We start from the raw sequence: 26,862 nt of genomic DNA on the forward strand, positions 1-26,862 counted from the left end.
CTGGCCACCACTTTTTGCTCTAAGCCACAATAGGCTTGAAAGTCTGTGCACATGCTAAACCACCACTTTTCTGGGGCTGGCTGAGCATAGCACAGAGACTGGAGTGGATCACTGATAACATGGCCACCGCTTTTTGCTGTCTGCCACAATAGATTCAAGCCTCTGCAATGGCTTTTCTGGGACAAAGGATAGTAGGGGACTGAATCAAGTGCAGATGGCTGATAGCCTGACTCCAGCTTTTTGCTAAGCAGTATGATAAAATCTAGTCTCCGTGCATGCACTGTGTGAGGGCTTTTCACAGACAAAATGGTGCTTGGCATGCTCTGAGCCTCCCCACATGGGGAAGGGAATGGGTGTGCACATTACCAGGCCCTATAAATTTGGAGTTTTGAAACCCAGCCACTGGCCAGAGATAAAATACAGGAAATATGTGGCTCTGGGCATGAAAATAACCCAGACAAAGACAGGTTATAGAAGGGAATTGACGAGGACCTGGGCCACAGGAGATTGCTCAATTTTCTGGGATGACCTCCTGAGTAGCCACTGCCTGGATTTCTGCCCTCCAGGGACAAAGGGATGAGGTGATGCCATTACCTCCTCCATCACAACCCCTCTTCCCACCCACCAGCACAGTCAGACTCCAGAGAGAAACACAGTGCCTCTAGTGGAGGCTGGAGTTACCTACACTAAACCCTGACACTTGACCTGGCAGCAGCATCTTTACAAAGGGCAAGTCATCTTGTGAGCCAGTACAGCAGGCCTCTCCCTCAGAAGACCAACACAAACCCCCACATATAACAAGTCTACTGATTAAAGAAAGCTCCAAAACCTCATCCTCTGGCATAACTTCATAAGCAAATCAAAACATACCTACTTAGAGGAACAAATACTCCCCACTAAAAGCAAGGATAGACTCTGTAGAGGAAGGATCAGTGGGAAAGAGCAGCAAAAACACAACAGAGTATACACAGCATACACCAGAATCACTTCCTGAAGATATTGTTGTTGATATTATTATTGCTGTTTTTGTTGTTTTTTTTTTCTCCTCTTTTTTTTTTTTTTCTTTCTTTTTCTTTCCTCCTTTCTTTTCTGGACAAAATGACAAGGAGGAGAAATTCACAACAAAAGAAAAAAAAACAGAGGTAATATCTGCTATAGATGTAATCAGTATGGATGCAAGTAAGATGTCAGAGCTCGAATTCAGAATAATGATTCTAAAGATACTAGCTGGGCTTCAAAACATCATAAAAGACACTAGAAAAGTCCTTTAGTGCATAAAAAAAGAACTAAAATCTAGGCCGAAATTAAAAATGCTATTTATGAGATGCACTTTAAAATGGAAGCTCTAACTGCTAGGGTAAATCAGGCAGAAAAATCAGTGATTTGGAAGACAAAATGATGAAAAGTAAGAAAGCTGAGAAAAAGAGAAACACAACTACTGGATCATGAGGGGAAGCTTTGAGAAATCAGAGATACCGTAAAGCACAATAATATTCAAATAAAAGGGGTTCTTGAAGATGAGGAAAGAGAGCGAGAGGGACAGAAGGTTTATTTGACCAAATTATAGCTGAGAATTGAGGATGGACATTAGGAGAAGGAAGGGAAAAATGAAGGGGGGGGAAATCAGAGAGAGAGATGAACCATGAGAGACTATGTGCTCTGAGAAACTAACTGAGGATTTTAGAGGGGAGGGGCGTGGGGGGATGGGTTAGCCTGGTGATAGGTATTAAGGAGGGCGTGTACTGCATGGAACACTGGGTGTTATACAAAAGTGATGAATCGTGGATCACCACATCAAAAACTAATGATGTATTGTATGGTGACTAACATAACATAATAAAATTAAATTTATAAAAAAGAAGTAAGAAAAAAAAAAAAAAGAAAACTTCCAAACTCATTCTATGAGACCAGAATTACCTTCATCCCAAAACAAGACAATGAACCCACCAAAAAGGAGAATTACAGACCAATAGCCCTGATGAACCTGGATGAATTAATTGTCATCAAGATCCTAGCCGATAGGATCCAGCAGTACATTAAAATGATTATTCACCACGACTAGGTGGGATTCATTCCTGGGATCCAAGGGTGGTGCAACATTTGCAAATCAATCATGATACATCACATTAGTAAAAGAAAGGACAAGAACCATATGATCCATTTAATTGATGAAAAATACAGTATCATTCCTGATTAAAACTCTCCACAGTTTAGGGATGAGAGAACATACCTCAATATCATAAAAGCCATGTATGGAAAGCCCACCATGAATATTATTCTCAACTGGGAAACAACTGAGAGCTTGTCCCAAGGTCAGCAAAATGACAAGGATGTCCACTCTCACCACTGTTCAACATAGTACTAGAAGTCCTAGCCTTAGCAATCAGACAACAAAAACAAAAGGCATCTAAGTCAGCAAAGAAGTCAAACTCACACTCTTTGCAGATGACATGATACTTTATGTGGAAAACCCAAAAGACTCCACTCCAAAATTGCTGGAACTCATACAGGAATTCAGCACCATGGCAGCATATAAAATTAATGCTCAGACATCAGTTGCATTGCATTTCTATACACTAATAATGAGACAGAAGAAAGAGAAATTAAGGAATTGATCCCAGTTACAATTGCTCAAAAAAAAAAAAAAAATCATAAGAAACCTAGGAATAAGCCTAACCAAAGAAGTAAAAGAACTGTACTCTAAAAACTACAGAACATTTATCAATGACATTGAGGAAGACACAAAGAAATGGGAAAACATTACATGCTCACAGATTGCAATAACAAATATTGTGAAAATGTCGATGCTACCCAAGCAATCTACACATTCAATACAATTTCTATGAATATACCATCAACATTTTTCACAGAGCTGGAACAAATAATCCTAAAATTTGTATGGAGACAGAAAAGACCCTGAATAGCCATAGGAATGTTGAAAAAGACATGTCTCTAAAGGCAAGGGAAACAAAAGCAAAAGTGAACTATTGGGAACTCATCAAGATAAAAAGGTTCTGCACAGCAAAGGAAACAATCAACAAAACTAAAAGGCAACCTACAGAATGGGAGAAGATATATACAAATAACATTACAGATATATGGCTGGTATCCAAGATCTATAAAGAACTTATCAAAGTCAACACCCCCACCAAAAAAAAAAAAAAAAAAAAAAAAAAATCCAGTCAAGAAATGGGCAGAAAACATGAACAGACACTTCTGCAAAGAAGATATACACAGAGTAAACAGACACATGAAAAAATACTCCACATAACTTGCCATCAGGGAAATACAAATCTAAACCGCAAAGGGATATCACCTCACACCTGTCAGAATGGCTAAAATTAACAAGACAGGGAACAGCAAATGTTGGCAAAGATGTGGAGAAAGGGGAAACCTATTACACTGTTGGTGGGAATGCAAGCTGGTACAGCCACTCTTGAACACAATATGTAGGTTCCTCAAGATATTAAAAATAGAGCTACCCTATGACCCAGTGACTGCACTACAGGTATTCACCCCAAAGATACAGATGTAGTGAAATTAAGGGGCACCTATACCCCAATGTTCATAGCAGCAATGTCCACAATAGCCAACCTGTGGAAGGAGCTATGTCCTTCAACAGATGAATGGATAAAGAAGATGTAGTTCATATATACAATGGAATATTACTCAGCCATCAGAAAGGATGAATATCTAGCATTTACACTGACATGGATGGAACTGGAGGGTATTATGCTAAGTGAAATATGTCAAGGAGAGAAACACAATTATTATATAGTTTCACTCATATGTGGAACATAAGGAATAGTGCAGAGGACAATAGGGGAAGTGAAGAAAAACTGAATGGGAAGAAATCAGAGAGGGAGACAAACCATATGAGACTCTTGACTCCAGGACACAAACTGAAGGCTGTGGAAAAGGAGGTGGGGTTGGAGGATGGGGTAACTAGGTGATGGGAATTAAAGAGGGCATATGATATGATGAGCACTGGGTGTTATATTCAACTAATGAATCATTGAACATTATATCAAAATACCTTGGCTAATTGAATTTTATTTTATTTATTTATTTTTTAAAATTTTATTATACTTTTTGATGTGGTGATCCACGATCCATTGTTCTCATATAACACCCAGTGCTCCATGCGGTACGTGCCCGCCTTAATACCCATCACCGGGCTAACCAATTCCCCCTCCCCCCTCCCCTCTAAAACCATGTTTGTTTCTCAGAGTCCATAGTCTCTCATGGTTCATCTCTCCCTCCAACCCCCCCATTTTTCCCTTCCTTCTCCTAATGTCCTCCACCCTATTCCTGATGTTCCACAAATAAGTGAAACCAGTTGATAATTGACTTTCTCTGCTTGACTTATTTCACTTAGCATAATCTCCTCCAGTCCCATCCATGTTGATGTAAAAGTTGGGTATTCATCTTTTCTGATGGCTGAGTAATATTCCACTGTATACATGGACCACATCTTCTTTATCCATTCATCTATTGAAGGGCATCTTGGCTCTTTCCACAGTTTGGTTATTGTGGACATTGCTGCTAGGAACATTGGGATGCATATGGCCCTTCTTTCACTACATCTGTGTCTTTGGGGTAAATACCCAAGAGTGCAATTGCTGGGTCATAGGGTAGCTCTATTTTTGAGTTTTTGAGGAACTTCCACACTGTTTTCCAAAATGGCTGTACCAACTTGCATTCCCACCAACAGTGTAAGAGGGTTCCCCTTTCTCCACAACCTCTCCAACATTTGTTGTTTCTCTCCCTGTCCATTTTTGCCATTCTAACTGGTGTAAGGTGGTATCTCAGTGTGGTTTTGATTTGGATTTCCCTGATGGCTAATGATGATGAACATTTTTTCATGTGTCTGTTAGCCATTTGTATGTCTTCTTCAGAGAAGTGCCTGTTCATCTCTTCTGCCCAATTTCTGACTTAATTATTTGTTTTTTGGGTGTTGAGTATGAGAAGTTCTTTATAGATCTTGGATACCAGCCCTTTATCTGTAGTGTCATTTGCAAATATCTCCCATTCTGTGGGTTGCCTCTTTGTTTTGTTGACTGTTTCCTTTCCTGTGCAGAAGCTTTTTATCTTGATGAAGTCCCAAAAGTTCCTTTTTGCTTTTGTTTCACCAGCTTTTGGAGATGTATCTTGAAAGAAGTTGCTGTGGGCGATGTCAAAGAGGTTACTGCCTATGTCTCTTCTAGGATTTTGATGGATTCCTGTCTCACATTGAGGTCTTTCATCCACTTTGAGTTAATCTTTGTGAATGGTGTTAGAGAATGGTCGAGTTTCATTCTTCTGCATGTGGCTGTCCAATTTTCCCAGCACCATTTATTGAAGAGACTGTCTTTTTTCCCTTGCATATTTTTTCCTGCTTTGTCGCAAGATTATTTCACGATAGAGTTGAGGGTCCATATCTGGGTTCTCTATTCTGTTCCATTGATCTATATGTCTGTTTTTGTGCCAGCACCATGCTGTCCTGGTGATCACAGCTTTGTAATATAGCTTGATATTGGACAACGTGATGCCCCCAGCTTTGTTTTCCTTTTTCAACATTTTCTTGGCGATTCGGGGTCTTTTCTAATTCCATACAAATTTTAGGATTGTTTGTTCCAGCACTTTGAAAAATGTTATTGGAATTTTGATCGAGATGGCATTGAAGGTATAGATTCCTCTGGTAAAATAGACATTTTAACGATGTTTATTTTCCAATCCATGAGCATGGAATATTTTTCGATCTTTTTGTGTCTTCTTCAGTTTCTTTCATGAGTGTTCTGTAGTTCCTAGAGTAGAGCTCCTTTACCTCTTTGGTTAGTTTATTCTGAGGTATCTTACGGTTTTTGGTGCTATTGTAAATGGAATTGTTTCTCTAATTTCTCTTTCTACAGTTGCGTTGTTAGTGTATAAGAAAGCAACTGATTTCTGTGCATTGATTTTGTATCCTGCCACATTACTGAATTGCTGGATGAGTTCTAGTAATTTGGGGGTGCAGTCTTTTGGGTTTTCCACATAAAGTATCATGTCGTCTGAGAAAAGAGAGAGTTTGACTTCTTCTTTGCCAATTTGAATACCTTTTATTTCTTTTTGTTGTCTGATTGCTGTTGCTAGGACTTCTAGTATTCTGTTGAACAATAGGGGCGAGAGTGGGCATCCTTGACGTGTTCCTGACCTTAAGGGAAAGGCTCTCAGCTTTTCCCCATTGAGGATGATATTCGCTGTGGGTTTTTCATAGATGGATTTTATGAACTTGAGGAATGTTCCCTCTATCCCTATACTCTGAAGAGTTTTAATCAGGAAAGGTTGCTGTATTTTGTCAAATGCTTTTTTCTGCATCAACTGAGAGGACCATATGGTTCTTCTCCCTCCTCTTATTAATGTGCTCCATCACATGGATTGATTTGCGAATATTGAACCACCCTTGCATCCCAGGGATAAATCCCACTTGGTCATGGTGGATGATCCTTTCTATGTATTGTTGGATCCTATTAGCTAGGATTTTGGTGAGGATTTTGGAATCCATATTCATCAGGGATATCGGTCTGAAATTCTCCTTTTTGATGGGGTCTTTGCCTGGTTTGGGGATTAAGGTAATGCTGGCCTCATGGAATGAGGGTGGAAGTTTTCCTTCTGTTTCTATTTTTTGAAACAGCTTCGGTAGAATAGGTATTATTTATTCTTTGAATGTTTGGTAGAATTCCCCAGGGAAGCCATCAGGCCCTGGACTCTTGATTTTGGGGAGGTTTTTGATCACTGCTTCAATCACGTTACTGGTTATTGGCCTATTCAGGTTGTCACTTTCTTCCTGTTTCAGTGTTGGCAGCTTATAGGCTTCCAGGAAGGCCTCCATTTCATCCATATTACTCAGTTTATTGGCATATAGTTGTTGACAATAATTTCTAATAATTGTTTCTATTTCCTTGGTGTTAGTCATGATCTCTCCTCTCTCATTCATAATGCTATTAATTTGGGTCCTTTCTCTCTTCTTTTGGATAAGACTGGCCAGTGGTTTATCGATCTTATTAATTCTTTCAAAGAACCAACTTCTAGTTTTGTTGATCTGATCTACAGTGTTTCTGGTTTCTAATTCATTGATTTCTGCTCTAATTTTAATTATTTCTCTTCTAATGCATGGCTGAGGCATCGTTTGTTGCTTTTTCTCTAGTTCTTTAAGGTGTAGAGTTAGTTGGTGAATTCGGGATTTTTCTATTTTTTTGAGTGTGGCTTGGATGGCTATGTATTTCCCCCTTAGGACCGCCTTTGCAGTATCCCATAGGTTCTAGACCGATGTGTTTTCGTTCTCATTGATTTCCATGAATTGTCTAAGTTCTTCTTTGATTTCTTGGTTGACCCAAACATTCTTGAGCAGAGTGATCTTTAGCTTCCAAGTGTATGAATTTCTGCCAAATTTTTTCTTGTGATTCATTTCCAGTTTTAGAGCATTGTGGTCTGAGAATATGCAGGGAATAATATCAATCTTTTGGTATCGGTTGAGATCTGATTTGTGACCCAGTATATCGTCTATTCTGGAGAAAGTTCCATGTGCGCTCGAGAAGAATGAGTATTCTGTTGTTTTAGGGTGGAATGTTCTGTAAATATCTATGAGGTCCATCTGGTCCAATATATCATTCAAAGCTCTTGTTTCCTTGTTGATTTTCTGCTTAGATGATCTGTCCATTGCTGAGAGTGGAGTATTGAGGTCTCCTACAATTAACGTATTGTTATCAATATGACTCTTATTTTGGTTAACAGTTGGCTTATGTATATGGCTACTCCCATGTTGGGGGCATAGATATTTGCAATTGTTAGATCTTCCTGTTGGATAGACCCTTTAAGAATGATATAGTGTCCTTCTGTGTCTCTTATTACAGACTTTAGTTTAAAATCTAATTTGTCTGATATAAGAATTGCTACCCCAGCTTTCTTTTGAGTTCTGCTGTCATGGAAGATAGATCTCCATCCCTTCACTTTCAGTGTGGATGTATCTTTAGGTTCAAAATGAATCTCTTGTAGGCAGCATATGGATGGGTCCTGTCTTTTTATCCAATCTGCAACCCTGTGTCGTTTTATGGGAGCATTTAGGCCATTCACGTTGAGAGTGATTATTGAAAGATATGAATTAATTGTCATCATGTTGCCTGTGAAGACCTTGTTTTTATAGATTGTCCCTGTAAATTTCTGTTGTAGATCACTCTTCGGGTCTTTCTCCTTTACTAGAACCCCCCCTTAATATTTTTTGCAGGGCCGGCTTAGTGGTCACATATTCTTTCAGTTTCTGCCGGTCGTGGAAGCTCTGCATCTCTCCATCCATTCTAAATGAAAGCCTTGCCGGATAAAGTATTCTTGGCTGCATGTTCTTCTCATTTAGTACCCTGAATATGTCTGGTCAGGCCTTTCTGGCTTGCCAGGTCTCTGTGGATAGTTCTGACGTGATTCCGATGTTCCTCCCTCTGTACATAAGGAATCTCTTCCCCCTAACTGCCCTTAAGATGGTTTCCTTGGTTCTAAGATTTGCAAGTTTTACTATTGCATCCTGGGCTGTTGGGCTGTGTTCCTTGATCTTAGGAGGGGTCCTCTCTGCCTCTAGGACACGAATGTTTGTTTCATTCCCCAGATTAGGGAAGTTCTCAGCTACGATTTGCTCAAATACATCTAGTTCTCTCTCTCTCTCCACTCCCTCCGGGATTCCAATTATTCTGACATTGGAACGCCTCATGGTGTCACTTATTTCTCTGATTCTATTTTCATGGATTTTCAGTTGTTTTTCCCTGGCCTCCTCTTTTCCCTTTTTATCTATTATATTGTCTTCCAGGTCGCTTATTCTCTCTTCTGTCTCAGTTACCCTAGCTGTTAGATTATCTAGATTGGATTGGATCTCATTGATAGCATTTTTAAGTTCTGCCAATTCACCCTTAATTTCTGCCCTTAGAGACTCTATGTTCCCTTTAATTGATTTCTCCGTTCTAGCCATTGTCTTCACAATTGCTAGCCTGAATTCCATCTCTGACATCTTGGTTATATCTGCATCCATTTGTAAATCTGCAGCATAAGTCATAATCTCTGAATCTTTTCTATTTTGGGGGCTCCTCCTCCTAGTCATTCTGTGGATGGGTGTTTGAGGGAATGTATAGAGTCGAAATTATTGACCAGAACCCAAGCAAGATGCACCTGTTTTCTTGGGACCTTAGGGTTGCTGGCCTCTTGTTTTCCCAGCCTGTCTTCTGGGGGAGGGGTCTGCCGCGCTGTTACTCAGGCAACCCTGTTCAGTTGGAGTTGCCCTGCGCCCCTGTGGTGGGGGATGGGCTCAGTGGGAATCAGTTTTGGGGCTTTTGTTCTCTGGTGGCTTTCTCTGGCGGCTTTCCACATCTCTTCCAAGAGTCAGAGCAGAAGAGACCGTTTCCAACCCTCTGCCTCAGAGCAGAGAGATCGCAGTCTGTTCTTCAGTGAGCTCTCCAGTCCACACTGTCTCCGTTTCTGTCCATGCTGCTATAAAGTGTAGCGTCCTGGGTTGTGCACCTCTCCTCAGTGCCCCCAGTCCTGCCTCCAGGTAGGTCGGAGCATGTCTCTGCCCTTTATGCTGCTAAAACAGCCAGCTGCTCCCAGTTCATGTGCTCAGGACTCTGCTGCTCCGGGTTTCCGTCCCAGGGGCTGCAGTTCGCAGGCGCGACTCCGCCGCTCTGGGTTTCCACCCCGGGGGCTGCCCTAAAGTCCTTTCCCCGCTGCTACCAGTCTGCAAGTCTGTGCCTGTCCACAGCGCACGAGGCTGTCACTCACCGGCGGTGTAGGATCCCCACGGCCAGGCACCCTCCCGCTGCGGTTTATCCTCCAATATCTGCCCGCGGAATCACGGCTCCCAGCTTCATACCTCAAAACCAACTGCCTGCGATATTCTGTTTGTAGAGATCCAGATCTTCTTACATCTCAGGCTGGTTTCATGGGTGCTCAGAGTGGTCTGGTAGATATCCAGCTCAATTCCGGGGACCAGTTGAAATAGGGTCCCCTACTCCTCCGCCATCTTTCCTCATTCTCCTAATTGAATTTTAAATAAATAATAAACAAACAAACAAACAAACCAAAGCTGGTGTCATCACAATGCCACACTTCAGGCTATATCACAAAGCTCTAATCATCAAGACAGTATGGTATTGGCACAACACACACACACATAGATTAATGGAACAGAATACAGAACCCAGAAATGGACCTTCAACTCTATGGTCAATAATCTTCTGCAAATCCGGAGAGAATATCTGTTGTAAAAAAGACAGTCTCTTTAACAAATTGTGCCAGGAAAATTGGACAGCCACATGTAGAAGAATAACTGGACCATTTTCTTACCCCATACACAACGATAAACTCAAAATCCATGAAAGACCTAAATGTTAGAGAGGAATCCATCAAAATCCCAGAGGAGAACACTGGCAGCAATCTCTTTGACCTTGGCCAAAGCAATTTTTTGCTAGACATACCTCCAACGACAAGGGAAACAAAGGCAAAATAAATTAGTTGGACTTCATCAAGATAAAATCTTTTGCACAGCAAAGGAGACAGTCAACAAAACCAAAAGACAACCTACAAAATGGGAGAAGACATTTACAAATTTTTATCAGATAAAGGGCTAGTATCCAAGATCTATAAATAACTTATCAAACTCAACACCCAAAAACATATAATCCAGTCAAGAAATGGGTAGAAGACATTAAAAGTCATTTCTCCAAAGAAGACCTACAAATGGCCAACAGACATGTGAAAAAGTGTTCAACATCCCTCAGCATCATGGAATTATACAAATCAAAACCACAGTGAGATTTCACCTCACACCAGTCAAAATGGCTAAAATTAACAAGTCAGGAATAAACAGATTTTGGTGAGGATGAAGAGAAAGGGGAACCCTCTTACACAGTTGGTGGGAATGCAAGCTGTTATAGACACTCTGGAAAACAGTATGGAGGTTCCTCAAGAAGTTAAAAATAGAGCTACCCTATGACACAGCAATTCCACTACTAGGTATTTACCTAGAGGATACAAATGTAGTGATCTGAAGGCGTACCTGCACCCCAATGTTTATAGCAGCAATGTCCACAATAGCCGAACTATAGAAAGTGCCCAGATTTCCATTGACAGATGAATGGATAACAAAAATGTGGTATATATAATGGAATAATACTCAGACATCAAAAAGGATGAAATCTTACCATTTACATCGACATGGATGGATCTGGAGGGTATTATGCTATGTGAAATAAGTCAATCAAAGAAAGACAATTATCATATGGTTTCACTCATATGTGGAATAAAAGAAAGAGTGGAGAGGATCGTAGGGGAAGGGAGGGGAAAAATAAAATAAGATGAAATCAGAGAGGGAGAAAAACCATAAGAGACACAGCTAAGAAAACAAACTGAGGTTTGTGGGAGTGAAGGAGGGTGGGTGGATGGAGTAACTGGGTGATGGGCATTAAGGAGGGCACGTGATATAATGAACACTTGGTAATATATGCAATAGATTAGTAACTAAACTGCATTAGAAACTAATGAGACACTATATGTTAACTAATGAATTTAAATAAAATAAATTAAAAATAAAGTGCACTACTATTACCGTATTATTATCAATGAGCTCCTTTTTGCTTGTTATATATATTTGGGTGCTCTGAAGTTTCAGGCATAAATATTTACAATTAGATCTTGTTGGCTAGTTCCCTGTATTATGATTTAGTGACCTTCTTTTCTTGTTACGGTCTTTGATTTAAAGCTTAGTTTGTCTTATATAAGTATTGCTACTGCAGCTTTCTTTTGATATCCATTTGAATGATAAATATTTCTCCATCCCCTCAGATTCAGTCTGCAGGTGTCTTTAGGTTTTGAATGAGTGTCTTGTAGGAGTATTTAGATGGGTTTGTTTTTTAATCTATTCTCATACCCTACATCTTTTCATTGGAACATTTAGCCCATTTACACTCATTAATTATTGATATATATGTATTTAGTGCCATTGTATTACTTTTTTTGTCATTATTTCTGGAGATTTTCTCTCTTCCTTTCTAGTCTTTGTTGCTTTTGGTCTATCCTTCACAGTGAAAGAGTCCCCTGTAATATTTCTTGCAGGGCTGGTTTTGTGGTCATGAACTCCTTTAGTTTTGTTTTGTTTTTTTTTTGTCTGGTAAACTCTTATCTCTTCTTCTGTTCTGAATGATAGTTTTGCTGGATAGAATAGTCCTGGCTGCAGATTTTTCCCATTCAGCACATTGAATATATCATACCACTCTCTTCTGTTTTCCCAAGTGTCTGTGGAGAGATCTGCTGCTAGCCTCACTGGTCTTCCCTTGTAAGTTAGGAACTTCCTTTGTCTTGCTGTTTTTAGGGTTTTATCTTTATCAGTATATTTTACAAATTTAACTAAGATATGTCTTGGTGTTGGGCTGCTTTTGTTGATTTTGATGGGAGTTCTCTGTGTCTCCTGGATTTGGATGTCTGTTTCCTTCCCCAGATTAGGGACATTTTCAGCTAATTTACTCAAATAAATCTGCCCTCTTTTCTCTCTTCTTTTTTTTGGGACTTCTGTGATACCAAAGTTATTATGTTTGATGTAGTTACTGTGTTCCCTTAGTGAGAACCTGATCCATCATTCTTCTTTCTATATTGTGTGCAGTTTTTATTTTTTCCATAATTTTATCTTCTATATTACTTACTTGTTCTTTGCTTTTTCCATCCTAGTGGTTATTACATCCAGTTGGTTTCAAATCTCAGTTACTGAATTTTTCATTTTGACCTGATTTTTCTTTAGCTCTTTTATCTCTGCAGTAAGGGTCTCTCTGATGTCTTCCATGGTTTTCTCCAGCCCAGCTAGTATCTTTATGATTGTTGCTTTAAATTCTGGATCAGTCATGTTACTTATAGCTGTTTCGTTTAGATTCCTGGTTGTGATTTTTCTTGTTTTTTCTTTTGGGATGAATTTCTCTGTGTTGGCATTTTTTCTTGGTCTGTCTTTTGTGTGCTAGGAAAGTCTGTTATGTTTCCTTCCCCTGAGATTAATGGCTTTATGAAGAAGAGGCCATATAATGTCTAGGCTTGGTGCTTTGCAAGTGTTTGTGGTGTGTGGTGAGTGCACTCTGCTGCTGTTATGGCTTCTCTATCCTTCAGGTCATCCTATGTAAACTTTCTTCTTGCATGCAGTGAGGAGTGTTTGGACGTTGGCCAGAGTGTGATGAGTTTTCACTTGGTGTGCTCTGGTATGCTTGTTATAAGTGTCCTGATGCTATTTCCTCTAGAGCTGAAGTTTTACAGAACTCCATAGTCAGTAGATGCAGTATGTGCAGGGGTTTGTGCTGGTCTTCTGCAGAAGGGTCCCATTGTGCTGGTCCTTAGGCATATTTGCCTTAGAAAAGCAGTGCCAGTGGAGCGCAAGGGTGTGGGACTTGGTGTAAGCAGGTTAGGCAGCCTGTATAGGTGCTGTTCTTTTTACTGACAGTTGGTTTTTGCTTGGGGGCAGGATAGGAAATAGTTCAGGCAGTTCCTTATTTTCTCAATATTTCCATGGATGAATGAGAGCTTAGGACTTTCTCACTGACCATTCGTTGACCTCACCTCTCCATTCAACATACTTTTATTGCAAATACATTCATCAATGTACCCTAACCTCTAAGCTTTTTCTAACCTTCTCTGCAGTTGATATATTGAGAAGATAGGTAATCTTTAAAGAAATCCTGTGGTCTTGGGCCCATCTTTTCTCTGGGCCTCATTCTCTTCATTTGAATAAACAGATGGTGGTGGAGTTGGAAGAATTTGGTGAGATGGTCTTTAAGGTCCCATTTGGCTTTGAAGATGTGTGTTTCTGTGATTTTGTTCCCCAGTTCTGAGACCCCTTCTGGCCAGTCAATCTTGACCATCTTAACCCTTAAACTAGGCTGGGAAGCCTCCAGGCATGACAAGATTTCCCCAGTGGTATCTCCTTGCCTTTCTAGTTTGGGAGTGGAGAAGTAGAAGTGAAAGTAGGAATGACAGAAATTCTAATCTGAAATGACTTGGCTACACATTTGCCATGTGGAAAAAACTGAGCTTGTTTTGTTGAACTTTTGTTAGTTTTGGCTTGTTTTTTAGTTTTGTATATACTGCATCTATGATCCTACTGGGAATGATAGTGTTTGTGTTCATTTAAAATAAGTCAGTTAAAATACCTCTTGTTCTCCTAAGAAGAACTTTCAATGGGTCCTCAAGCAAGGCTTTGAGGGAGACCTACTCTGGAGGGTAGCCTCAATTTCCATATCTATAAAATAGGGGTTATAAAATAAGGACTCTCCAAAAGAGTTCGAGCTTTGACTTTCTAGAATTTGAAGATTATTTCTGTATTTTTGTAAGCCTTGAGGTAAATGAAACCAGAAAGTAAAGGTGTGGGGACAGATATAGGAGAACTGTCACATGATCTTACTTCATGCTGTTGTCCTTTTTGTCTTCACAGATACTTTGGGGGTCTTTCTCTGAGATTTTGGCATCCCACACAGACTTCCAAGAGACAGGCTATGCTGATTCTCCTCAAGGCAGGCCCTGGACTGTTATATCAAAAGAAGTATATCAGACTGGGAGTTCTACCCTAACTCTGTGACTTCTTATCTCTGTATCCTTGAGTAAATGACTTTATTTTCCTGGGCCTCTGTTTCCTTATCTGTACCTTGATGTTACTACTTTCTCTTCTGTTTCCCTTTCTAACATGTTATGATGGACATTTAAAAAATTATGAAGAAATAGATATAAAGCACTACATAAAAAAGAGGGAGTTCCCAGCCTGTAGAGTTGGCTTTGTGTTTCAACTGTCATCTGGGTTGAAGGAACAAGGAGCTGAAAGCTAAGCTGAAGAAAGACCAAAAAATGGCACTAAGGACCAAAAGAGGAGCTGGGGGTCAAGGCGCAATATTTCATCAGACACTGAGAATATCAGCTCTGGAAGAGCCTTCACATACTAAGAATTCTACTTCTCATTGTACATATGGAAAAAATGAGGCATAGAGAGCCCCTCAATGAATGTGCTCAATGGCCCACTGAGAGGGCCTCTGGGATACCAGGCCATTGATCTTTCTAGCACATCACAGTGTTCCCTTTGGAGGGACAGCTGGGTCTGTGATATGCTGAAAAGATCAATAACCTGGCACCTCAAATGTTAAGTGACTACCTCAAAGCTCACATGGGTGATAAATCACCAAGTGTAGAGTAGAATCTAGGTTTCCTGTTTCTCAGCTTTATGTCTGTGCCACTTAAAAGTAATGAAGGGTCTTGAAAGACAGTATTTGGATAAAGGTGAGAGGGAAAAGGTATTATGCCAGGATAAGGAGACAGTATGACTTGAACAAAGTTTGAGGGAACAGAGAATGAAGGAGGACATGTTGGAGGGGCTGACTGGAATGAAAGTTTTTGTTTGTTTTGTTTTGTTTGTTTGTTTGTTTTGTTTTGTTTTGTTTTTGGAAAAGATCAGACTGTGCTAACAATTTTGTTCTTGAAAGTCTACCAGGAAGGAAGGGCGGATAACTTTGCAAGGGTTAGCCTGAGGGCTAACTAGCTGGCAGCTTAGTTACCTGACATTTTAGTTACCTGACATTTTAGCTTCTAGATTGTCTGGATACTGTGGCTCTATGATTAAGCCAGATGTCTGTGGTTCCAGACATATTCATTAGATGGCACTGCCATGTTATTCTGAAATGCTTGTAGTCAAGGGGCTTAGAGAAGAGGGCTAGTGGGGTGGAGCTGGCTGTTCCCTGCCTTAGTCCTCAAATGGACTCTTCATTTTGGGCTCAAAGAACCCTCACTTGATCCTGGTCTCACCAAATGTCCCTCCACTTTTCTTTTCTACAAAAAGTTTCAGGCTCTCCTGATCTGCCTTTCTTGTATGGTCCTTCAATGCTACTCTTTTAACATTTTCTCCTCAGGTATCTGTGCTTTTGTTCCTTTTTCATGCTAATCCTGCTACCTCTATCACATCTCATTACTTAGATCTCTTTCCCTCCTCTCACACAATGCTCAGGGTCCTTATTCATGGAGTCAACTCTTACCTCCATGCAGAAGATACCTATATCAGTTCATTCCAGAATCTTCCCCAGAGTGCTTATTGGGGGTTGAGGGTGGGGCTAAGATGTGTGACAGGGAGAAGAGTTAGAAGTATTTTGTACTAATAAATGTAGTGTAAATGATAGATTATAAAGGCCTCAATTAGGACAATGGCAGTAAGGATGATGAGAAAGTGATGGCTTCAAAGCATATTTCTCATGTAGAATATGCAAGATCTAGTGATATGGAGAGTGAAAAAGAAGGAAGAGTAAAACAAAACAAAACAAAACAAAAAACAAAACAAAACAAAAAACAACCCAAAGTCTTTTCTAGCTTTAGTGATAGTGATAATGCCACTGATAAAATTGAGTTTGTTCTCATTACTCCTCTCATTGTACTATAGGGGAAATGAAACCTATTTTATTCCAAGACTTGCTCAAGGGTGCATACTGAATTAGAAGCAGAGATGGTATTAAAAACCCAGACCTTCTGCCACTCTCCCCATCTGAACTCTTCTTTACTGTATGAAAGTACTTAGTATGTTGGAAAAATCCTAGCTAAGTATGATGTTTCCTATGTTGGTTCTGTAGAGGTGGTAGTCATGCTTCCAAGGTTCCCCATTTCATGTTCTTCTGCCTACATGGTGCCACCTCTGCACTTCAAGAATTGCCAGTCAGCCTCCGAGACGGAAACCCGGTGCGCCGGGGTTGTGCCAGTGAACTGCAACCCCCGGGGGTGGAAACCCCAAGCGGCGGAGTCGGGCGCACGCGAATTGGGAGCGGCTGGCAGTTTTAGAAGCACAAAGGGCAGAGACGTGCCCCGACGTGGAGGCAGGACTGGGAGCGCTGCGGAGGGGCGCACAACCCAGGACGCTGCAGTTTATAGCAGCACGGACAGAAACGGAGACAGTGTGGCCTGGAGAGCTCACTGAAGAACAGACTGAGGTCTCTCTGCTCTGAGGCAGAGGGTTGGAAATGGTCTCTTCTGCTCTGACTCGCGGAAGAGACTCCGAAAGCTGCCAGGGAAAGGCGCCAGAGAACAAAAGCCCCAAACACTGATTCCTACTGAGCCCATCCCCTGCCACAGGGGCGCAGGGCAACTTTGCCCAAACAGGGTTGCCTGAGTAACAGTGCAGCAGGCCCCTCCTGCAGAAGACAGGCTGGGAAAACAAGAGGCCAGCAACCCTAAGGTCCCAAGAAAACAGGTGCATCTTGCTTGGGTTCTGGTCAATAATTTAGACTCTATACATTCCCTCAAACACCCATCCACAGAATGACTAGGAGGAGCCCCCAAAATAGAAAAGACTCAGAGATTATGACTTATGCTGCAGATTTACAAATGGATGCAGACATAACCAACATGTCGGAGATGGAATTCAGGCTAGCAATTGTGAAGACAATGGCTAGAATGGAGAAATCAATTAATGGCAACATAGAGTCTCTAAGGGCAGAAATGAAAGGTGAATTGGCAGAACTTAAAAATGCTATCAATGAGATCCAATCCAATCTAGATAATCTAACAGCTAGGGTAACTGAGACAGAAGAGAGAATAAGCGATCTGGAAGACAGTATAATAGATTAAAAAAGGAAAAGAGGAAGCCAGGGAAAAACAACTCAGAATCCATGAAAATAGAATCAGAGAAATAAGTGACACCATGAGGCATTCCAATGTCAGAATAATTGGAATCCCGGAGGGAGTGGAGAGAGAGAGAGAACTAGAAGATGTATTTGAGCAAATCGTAGCTGAGAACTTCCCTAATCTGGGGAATGAAACAAACATTCGAGGCCTAGAGGCAGAGAGGACCCCTCCTAAGATCAACGACAACAGGACAACACCCCAGCATGTAATAGTAAAACTTGCAAATCTTAGAACCAAGGAAACCATCTTCAGGGCAGTTAGGGGGAAGAGATTCCTTACGTACAGAGGGAGGAACATCAGAATAACGTCAGACCTATCCACAGAGACCTGGCAAGCCAGAAAGGCCTGGCAAGACATATTCAGGGTATTAAATGAGAAGAACATGCAGCCAAGAATACTTTATCTGGCAAGGCTTTCATTTAGAATGGATGGAGATATGCAGAGCTTCCACGACCGGCAGAAGTTGAAAGAATATGTGACCACTATGCCGGCCCTGCAAGAAATATTAAGGGGGGTTCTATAAAAGGAGAAAGACCCCAAGAGTGATCTACAACAGAAATTTACAGGGACAATCTATAAAAACAAGGTCTTCACAGGCAACATGATGACAATTAATTCATATCTTTCAATAATCACTCTCAACGTGAATGGCCTAAATGCTCCCATAAAACAGCACAGGGTTACAGATTGGATAAAAAGACAGGACCCATCCATATGCTGCCTACAAGAGATTCATTTTGAACCTAAAGATACATCCAGACTGAAAGTGAAGGGATGGAGATCCATCTTTCATGCCAGCAGACCTCAGAAGAAAGCTGGGGTAGCAATTCTTATATCAGACAAATTAGATTTTAAACTAAAGTCTGTAATAAGAGACACAGAAGGACACTATATCATTCTTAAAGGGTCTATCCAACAAGAAGATCTAACAATTGTAAATATCTATGCCCCCAACATGGGAGCAGCCATCTACATAAGCCAACTGTTAACCAAAATAAAGAGTCATATTGATAACAACACGTTAATTATAGGAGGCGTCAGTACTCCACTCTCAGCAATGGACAGATCATCGAAGCAGAAAATCAAGGAAACAAGAGCTTTGAATGATATATTGGACCAGATGGACCTCATAGATATTTACAGAACATTCCACCCTAAAACAACAGAATACTCATTCTTCTCGAACACACATGGAACGTTCTCCAGAATAGACCATATACTAGGTCATGAATCAGGGCTCAACCGATACCAAAAGATTGAGATTATTTCCTGCATATTCTCAGACCACAATGCTTTAAAACTGGAACTCAATCACAAGAAAAAATTTGGCAGAAATTCAAACACTTGGAAGTTAAAGATCACTCTGCTCAAGAATGTTTGGGTCAACCAAGAAATCAAAGAAGAACTTATACAATTCATGGAAATCAATGAGAATGAAAACACATCAGTCCAAAACCTATGGGATACTGCAAAGGCGGTCCTAAGGGGGAAATACATAACCATGCAAGCCTCACTCAAAAAAATAGAAAAATCCCGAATTCACCAACTAACTCTACACCTTAAAGAACTAGAGAAAAAGCAACAAACGATGCCTAAGCCATGCATTAGAAGAGAAATAATTAAAATTAGAGCAGAAATCAATGAATTAGAAACCAGAAACACAGTCGATCAGATCAATGAAACTAGAAGTTGGTTCTTTGAAAGAATTAATAAGATCGATAAACCACTGGCCAGTCTTATCCAAAAGAAGAGAGAAAGGACCCAAATTAATAAAATTATGAATGAAAGGGGAGAGATCATGACTAACACCAAGGAAATAGAAAGAATTATTAGAAATTATTATCAACAACTATATGCCAATAAACTGAGTGTTCTGGATGAAATGGAGGCCTTCCTGGAAACCTATAAGCTGCCAAGACTGAAACAGGAAGAATTTAATAACCTGAATAGGCCAATAACCAGTAACGAGATTGAAGCAGTGATCCAAAACCTCCCAAAAACCAAGAGTCCAGGGCCTGATGGATTCCCTGGGGAATTCTACCAAGCATTCAAAGAAGAAATAATACCTATTCTCCTGAAGCTGTTTCAAAAAATAGAAACAGAAGGAAAACTTACACACTCATTCTTTAGGCCAGCATTACCTTAATCCCCAAACCAGGCAAAGACCCCATCAAAAAGGAGAATTTCAGACTGATATCCCTGATGAATATGGATTCCAAAATCCTCAACAAAATCCTAGCTAATAAGATCCAACAATACATTAAAAGGATCATCCACCACGACCAAGTGGGATTTATCCCCGGGATGCAAGAGTGGTTCCACATTCGCAAATCAATCAATGTGATAGAACACCTTAATAAGAGGAGGGAGAAGAATGATATGGTCCTCTCAATTGATGCAGAAAAAGCATTTGACAAAATAAAACATCCTTTCATGATTATAACTCTCCAGAGTATAGGGACAGAGAACATTCCTCAATCTCATAAAATCCATCTATGAAAAACCCACAGCAAATATCACCCTCAATGGGGAAAAGCTGAGAGCCTTTCCCTTAAGATCAGGAACACGTCAAGGGTGCCCACTCTCACCACTGTTGTTCAACATAGTACTAGAAGTCCTAGCAACAGCAATCAGACAACAAAAAGAAATAAAAGGTATTCAAATTGGCAAAGAAGTCAAATTCTCTCTTTTAGCAGACGACCTGATACTTTATGTGAAAAACCCAAAAGACTCCACCCCCAAATTACTAGAACTCATCCAGCAATTCAGTAATGTGGCAGGATAAAAAATCAATGCACAGAAATCAGTTGCTTTCTTATACACTAACAACGCAACTGTAGAAAAAAAATTAAAGAAACGATTCCATTTACAATAGTACCAAAAACCATAAGATACCTCGGAATAAACCTAACCAAAGAGGTAAAGGATCTATACTCTAGGAACTACAAAACGCTCATGAAAGAAACTGAAGAAGACACAAAAAGATGGAAAAATATTCCATGCTCATGGATCGGAAGTATAAACATTGTTAAAATGTCGATGCTACCTAGAGCAATCTATACCTTCAATGCCATCCTGATCAAAATTCCAATGACATTTTTCAAAGTGCTGGAACAAACAATCCTAAAATTTGTATGGAATCAGAAAAGACCCCGAATCGCCAAGGAGATGTTGAAAAAGGAAAACAAAGCTGGGGGCATCACGTTGCCTGATTTCAAGCTATATTACAAATCAGTGATCACCAAGACAGCATGGTACTGGCACAAAAACAGACATACAGACCAATGGAACAGAATAGAGAACCCAGACATGGACCCTCAACTCTATGGACAAATAATCTTTGACAAAGTAGGAAAAAACATGCAATGGAAAAAAGACAGTCTCTTCAATAAATGGTGCTGGGAAAATTGGACAGCTATATGCAGAAGAATGAAAATCTACCATTCTCTAACACCACTCACAAAGATAAACTCAAAGTGGATGAAAGACCTCAATGTGAGACAGGAATCCATCAAAATCCTAGAGGAGAACATAGGCAGTAACCTCTTTGACATCAGCCACAGCAACTTCTTTCAAGATATATCTCCAAAAGCTAGTGAAACAAAAGCAAAAATGAACTTTTGGGACTTCATCAAGATAAAAAGCTTCTGCACAACAAAGGAAACAGTCAACGAAACAAAGAGGCAACCCACAGAATGGGAGAACATATTTGCAAATGACACTACAGGTAAAGGGCTGGTATCCAAGATCTATAACGAACTTCTCAAACTCAACACCCAAAAAACAAATAATCCAGTCAAAAAGTGGGCAGAAGAGATGAACAGACACTTCTCTGAAGAACACATACAAATGGCTAACAGACACATGAAAAAATGTTCATCATCATTAGCCATCAGGGAAATCCAAATCAAAACCACACTGAGATACCACCTTACACCGTTTAGAATGGCCAAAATGGACAGGGAAAGAAACAACAAATGTTGGAGAGGTTGTGGAGAAAGGGGAACCCTCTTACACTGTTGGTGGGAATGCAAGTTGGTCCAGCCACTTTGGAAAACACTGTGGAGGTTCCTCAAAAATTTAAAAATAGAGCTACCCTATGACCCAGCAATTGCACTACTGGGTATTTACCCCAAAGACACAGATGTAGTGAAAAGAAGGGCCATATGCACCCCAATGTTCATAGCAGCAATGTCTGCAATAGCCAAACTGTTGAAAGAGCTGAGATGCCCTTCAAGAGATGAATGGATAATGAAGATGTGGTCCATATATTCAATGGAATATTACTCAGCCATCAGAAAAGATGAATACCCAACTTTTACCTCAACATGGATGGGACTGGAGGAGATTATGCTAAGTGAAATAAGTGAAGCAGAGAAAGTCAATTATCATATGGTTTCACTTATTTGTGGAACATAAGGAATATCATGGAGGACATTAGGAGAAGGAAGGGAAAAATGGGGGTGGGAATTGGAGGGAGAGATGAACCATGAGAGACTATGAACCTGAGAAACAAACAGGGTTCTAGAGGGGAGGGGGGACAGGGGATTGGTTAGCCTGGTGATGGGTATTAAGGGCGGCACGTACTGCATGGGGCACTGGGTGTTTTACGAAAACAATGGATCGTGGATCACTGCATCAAAAACTAATGATGTATTGTATGGTGACTAACATAATATAATAAAATTAAAAACTACAAAAAAAAAAAAAAAAGAATTGCCAGTCATTTATTATCAAACAAGTGTCAGAGTTCACACATTGGTCCCTTTGTGGGATTGTTGAGTGCAATGGTCAAGAAAGAATTCTTGAGACGTTTTATGATGCAACTTACTAAGTTTACTTAAGAAGCACAGGGAAAGGGGGAGGAGGAAAAGAAGCAGAGGAGTAGGGGACCAATATCCAACCATTCCCTAGAATTGAGCTGGATATCTACCAGACCACTCTGAAAACCCAAAAAATCAGCTTGAGATGTAAGAAGATAGATCTGGATCTCTACAAACAGAATATCGCAGGCAGTTGGTTTCAAGGTTGAAGCAGGGATCCGTGATTCTGTGGGTAGATATTGGAAGATATCGGAAGGGGGAGGGAACCATGGGTATCCTACACCGCCAGTGAGCGATAGCCTCCTGCACTGGGGAGACGGCACAGACTCGAAGACCTGTAGCAGCGGGGAAGGACTTTAGGGCAGCTCCCCAGACTGAAACCTGGAGGGGTGGGGTTGCGCATGTGAACTGGGGGTGGCTGGCGGTTTTAGAAGCACAAAGGGCAGAGACCTGTCTCCATACCCCGACCTGGAGGCAAGGACTGTGAATGCTGCTGAGGGGCACACAACCCAGGATGCTGCAGTTTATAGCAGCACAGACAGAAATGGAGATAGTGTGGCCTGGAGAGCTCACTGAAGACCAGACTGTCATTTCTTTGCTCTACGGAGAAGGTTGGAAGCAATCTCTTCTGTGCTGACACTCTGAAGAGATGTAGAAAGCCACCAAGGAAAGCCCCCAGAGAACAAAAGCCCCCCAAAAATGGTTTTCACTGAGCCCATCCCCTGCCCCAAGGGGCAGGGCAACTCTGCCCAAACAGGGTTGCCTGAGTAACAGTGAGGCAGGACCCTCCCCCAGAAGACAGGCTGGGAGAACAAGACACCAACAACTTTAAGATCCCTATAAAACAGGTGCATCTGGCTTGGGTTGTGGTCAATAACTTGGACTCTGTACATTCCCTCAACCACCTCTCAACAAATCACAAAGAGGAGGAACCCCCAAAACAAGAGAGACTCAGAGACCATGATTTCTGCCACAGAATTACAAATGGATACAGATATTACCAAGATGTCACAGATGGAATTCAAGGTAGCAGTTGTGAAGACAATAGCTAGAATGGAGAAATTGATTAATGGCAACATAGAGTCTCTAAGGGTAGAAATGAAAGCTGAACTGGCAGAACTTAAAAATGCTATCAATGAGATCCAATCTCATCTAGATAATCTAACAGCTAGGGTAAGCGAGGCAGAAGAAAGAATTAGTGATCTAGAAGACCAACTAATAGACAAGAAGGATAAAGAGGAGGCCAGGGAAAAACAACTCAAAATCCATGTAAATAGATTCAGAGAAATAAGTGACACCATGAAACGTTCCAATGTCAGAATTATAGGGATCCCTGAGTGGGCGAAGAGGGAGAGGACTAGAAGATATAATTGAGCAAATTGTAGCTGAGAACTTCCCTAATCTGGGTAATGAAACAAACATTCATGTCCTAGAGGCAGAGAGGACCCGTCCCAAGATCAAGGAAAAGAGGCCAGCGCCCTGACATGTAACAATAAAACTCGCAAATCTTAGAACCAAGGAAACCGTCTTAAGGGCACTTAGGGGGAAGAGATTCCTTATGTACAGAGAGAGGGACATCAGGATCACGTCAAACCTATCCACAGAGACCTGGCAAGCCAGAAAGGGCTGGCAAGACATATTTAGGGTACTAAATGGGAAGGACATGCAGCCAAGAATACTGTATCTGGCAAGGCTGTCATTAAGAATGGATGGAGAGATGCAGAGCTTCCACGACCAGCAGAAACTGAAAGAATATGTGACCACTAAGCCGGCCCTGCCGGAAATATTAAGGGAGGGTTCTATTAAAGGAAAAAGACCCCAAGAGTGATATGGAAGAGAATTTTACAGAGACAATCTATAAAAACAAGGTCTTCAGAGGCAACATGATGACAATTAATTCATATTTTTCAGTAATCACTCAATGTGAATGGCTTAAATGCTCCCATAAAATGGCACAGGGTTGCAGATTGGATAAAAATACAGGATCCATCCATATGCTGTCTACAAGAGACTCAATTTGAAACTAAACATACAGCCAGACTGAAAGTAAAGGGATGGAGATCTATCTTCCATGCCAAGGGACCTCAAAAGAGAGCTGGGGTAGCAATTATCATATAAGACAAATTAGGTTTTAAGCCAAAGACTGTACTTAGAGACACAGAAGGACACTATATCATTCTTAAAGGGTCTATCCAACAAAACTATCCAACAATTGTAAATATCTATGCCCCCAACATGGGAGCAGCCATCTACTTAAGCCATCTGTTAACCAAAATAAAGAGTCATATTGATAACATTAATTGTAGGAGACCCCAATACTCCACTCTCAGCAACAGACAGATCATCTAAGCAGAAAATCAACAAATAAACAAGAGCTTTGAATGACACACAGGACCAGATGGACCTCATAGATATTTACAGAACATTCCACCCTAAAACAACAGAATATACATTCTTCTCGAGCAAGCACGGAACTTTCTCTAGAATAGACCACATACTGGGTCACAAATAAGGTCTTAACTGATAGCAAAAGATTAAGATTATTCCCTGCATCTTTTCAGATCATAATGCTTTAAAACTGGAACTCAGAATTTGAAGGAAAAATGGCAGAGGAGTAGGGGACCCTATTTCAACTGGTCTCCGGAATTGAGCTGGATATCTACCAGACCACTCTGAGCACCCACGAAATCAGCCTGAGATGTAAGAAGATCTGGATCTCTACAAACAGAATATCGCAGGCGGTTGGTTTCGAGGTACGAAGCGGGGAGCTGTGATTCTGCAGGCACACATCGGAAGATAAATGGCAGCAGAAGGGAGCCTGGCATTGGGGACCTTACACCGCTGGTGAGTGACAGCCTCACATGCTGGGGACGGGCCACAGACTTGCAGACTGGGGAAGGACTTCAGGGCAGCCCCCGGGGAAGAAACCCAGAGTGGTGGGGTCGCGCATGCGACCTAGGAGTAGTTGGCGGTTTTAGAAGCACAAACGCCAGAGACATGACCCAAACTGGAGGCAGAACTGGGATCGCTGCAGAGGGGAGCACAATCCAGGACGCTGCAGTTTATAGCAGCATGGACAGAAATGGAGACAGTGTGGCCTAGAGAGCTCAATGAAGAAGAGACTGCAATCTCTCTGCTCTGAGGCAGAGGGTTGGAAACGGTCTTTTCTGCTCTGACTCGTGGAAGAGACATGGAAAACCTCCAGGGAAAGCTGCCAGAGAACAAAAGCCCAAAAAACTGATTCCCACTGAGCCCATCCCCCGCCACAGGGGGGCAGGGCAACTCCGCCCAAACAGATTTGCCTGAGTAACAGCACGGCAGGGCCCTCCCCCAGAAGACAGGCTGGGAAAAGAAGAGGCCAGCAACCCTAAGGTCCCAAGAAACAGGGGCATCTAGATTGGGTTCTGGTCAATAATTTAGACTCTATACATTCCCTCAAACACCCATCAACAGAATGACTCAGAGGAGCCCCCAAAATAGAAAAGATTCAGAGATTATGACTTACGCAGCAGATTTACAAATGGATGCAGATATAACCAAGATGTCGGAGATGGAATTCAGGCTAGCAATTGTGAAGACAATGGCTAGAATGGAGAAATCAATTAATGGCAACATAGAGTCTCTAAGGGCAGAAATGAAAGGTGAATTGGCAGAACTTAAAAATGCTATCAATGAGATCCAATCCAATCTAGATAATCTAACAGCTAGGGTAAGTGAGGCAGAAGAACAAATAAGCCACCTGGAAGACAATATAATAGATAAAAAGGGAAAAGAGGAAGCCAGGGAAAAACAACTCAGAATCCATGAAAATAGAATCAGAGAAATAAGGGACACCATGAAGCATTCCAATGTCAGAATAATTGGAATCCCGGAGGGAGTGGAGAGAGAGAGAGGACTAGAAGATGTATTTGAGCAAATCGTAGCTGAGAACTTCCCTAATCTGGGGAATGAAACAAACATTCGAGGCCTAGAGGCAGAGAGGACCCCTCCTAAGATCAACGACAACAGGCCAACACCCCGGCATGTAATAGTAAAACTTGCAAATCTTAGAACCAAGGAAACCATCTTCAGGGCAGTTAGGGGGAAGAGATTCCTTACGTACAGAGGGAGGAACATCAGAATAATGTCAGGCCTATCCACAGTGACCTGGCAAGCCAGAAAGGCCTGGCAAGACATATTCAGGGTGCTAAATGAGAAGAACATGCAGCCAAGAATACTTTATTCAACAAGGCTGTCATTTAGGATGGATGGAGAGATGCAGAGCTTCCAAGAACAGCAGAAACTGAAAGAATATGTGACCACTAAGCCGGCCTGCAAGAAATATTAAGGGGGGTTTCATAAAAGGAGAAAGACCCCCAAGAGTGATATA

This window comes from Halichoerus grypus, chromosome X, assembly GCF_964656455.1.
Source record: "Halichoerus grypus chromosome X, mHalGry1.hap1.1, whole genome shotgun sequence".
In the NCBI taxonomy this organism is placed as follows: domain Eukaryota; kingdom Metazoa; phylum Chordata; class Mammalia; order Carnivora; family Phocidae; genus Halichoerus; species Halichoerus grypus.